Genomic DNA, 1728 nt, shown 5'->3' with positions numbered 1-1728 from the left:
ATTGGGCTATCTGCTGTGTCCACCGAGGGGAATCAAACCCCTGATTTTAGCAGTGTAAATCCGAAGACTTAACGTTCACCCAGCGGGGGACTCAAGCCTTTCTCTGGGGCCCCAAGTTGACCAACATTAATAATGGCTATTTCATCCCTCCTTCCCCCAAATTTTACTGGGAGCCACTGATTTTCCACAAGTGGCAGAACTTTTTAATGGTAATTTAGGTATAACCCACTGAAGGCTAAAATTTTATCCTAATGTGACTTGCAAGTCTATCTACTGTGTGCAAAACATTTCTTTTCAGCCTGCTTTTTGAAAATATATAAAAAATATATATATATAATATTTTCATTTTTATAGAGAATAAACTTGAAACCTTTAATAGACATCACTGTGTTTTTAGTGACTAATTATTTTAAAACTTTCACTAGAGGAGAAATAGTCATGAAGATAACAATTAGCTTTTATGTGATCACTGTATATTTAAAGTCTACTGTAAATTTAACAAAGGGTTTTAAATTCAATATTGCTAGAAACTTGTTTAGAACTTATAAAGTTTTATGATGTATGATTGATCATGGTGTTTGAAAGCATTGTTATATTAGATTCATTTTGTGATTATATACAAAGTTAGGTTTTTCTTTCTGGTTCTTCCTCCTAACTTCTTGTGTTAAAGTTGTATTGTTGTATTTGAAGTTGACTTGTGTCATTTGAAAAAAGTCCAGGCTTGACATTTTCGAATTGTAAGCACATTCTGTTCAAGACTTCTGAAATTTCTAATAGATACTTTTTTTTCAGAATACTGGTATTAACATTTTGATTATTCTTAGTGTTGAATAAAAATATCTTACAAAGTCTCTTTGTGTGCAAATTTGGTACATACATAGTTAATGATGAATACCACTGTAAAAGAAACAAACTTAGTAAAAGTTTCACGCTAGTTGTAACAGTAGCACAACTACAACTTGTGGATTTTTATCATGCATAATTTTCAAATCAATAGAGAAAACATATTATTATTATTATTAATACTTATTATGTTAATACACAAAAATTCAGAATATTATTACCAATACACTAATAAACATAAATAAAACGCAAAGATTCAAGACTCATAACATTAATATCCTGTAATATTGAAAGATGTTGCATTGATAAGACATCTTTAACCTGTAATTTTAGAAGTTTCTCTTCCCTTAGTCATAGACTCATACTGTTTTAGGCCTAAAACTTTATACAACTTTTATATTCTGGCACGTTGTAACTTGTAAGTAAAATTTAAACAGCATTTTATATAATTATACAGTGTTGTAAAATTTGAGATTTTTTAAAAAAAGGTATATATATATATGGGTGTATAATAAAGATTTCTCTATCTAATAACTTCAAACTCAGTAATAAAAACAATAAATCAACATCTACACGGAAATTACTTTTCTATGAACGATTCAGATACCTTCCTACCAGTACCAGCGAAATGGCTTTTAATCGATTTACTATGAGTATGATGTAATGCCACACAAACTGGCTGATCATTAGATCACGTTACAACGGGTAGTATGGTGGCATTGGTCGTTATAATACATTAACTCTTCTTAACCCTTAGTGATAAGCCCAATCGTTGCTAATAAATAATATCGTATTATTGGAGTTTAAGGTAATAATAATAATTAATATGTGAAAACTGTACAATTTGATTGAGATTCCTACACTTATATATATATATATACATAT

General features: G+C 29.5%; 1 protein-coding gene across 2 annotated transcripts in view; it reads right to left on the bottom strand.

Moving 5' to 3' along the window:
- The window catches only part of LOC106459754 (transmembrane protein 189-like), a 19172-nt gene extending 17530 nt beyond the window's left edge, over window positions 1-1642 (bottom strand). Inside the window, exon 1 of one of the 2 annotated variants that reach the window (XM_013919408.2) lies at window positions 1428-1642. The gene's annotated coding sequence lies outside the window, so the exon portion shown is untranslated. The remainder of the gene's footprint in view (window positions 1-1427) is intronic. The other variant, XM_022386304.1, reaches the window with a different exon arrangement.
- Window positions 1643-1728: the final 86 nt, after the last annotated feature.

The sequence above is a fragment of the Limulus polyphemus genome, unplaced genomic scaffold (assembly GCF_000517525.1).
Source record: "Limulus polyphemus unplaced genomic scaffold, Limulus_polyphemus-2.1.2 Scaffold656, whole genome shotgun sequence".
In the NCBI taxonomy this organism is placed as follows: domain Eukaryota; kingdom Metazoa; phylum Arthropoda; class Merostomata; order Xiphosura; family Limulidae; genus Limulus; species Limulus polyphemus.
This window is presented reverse-complemented; position numbering and strand designations above follow the sequence as displayed.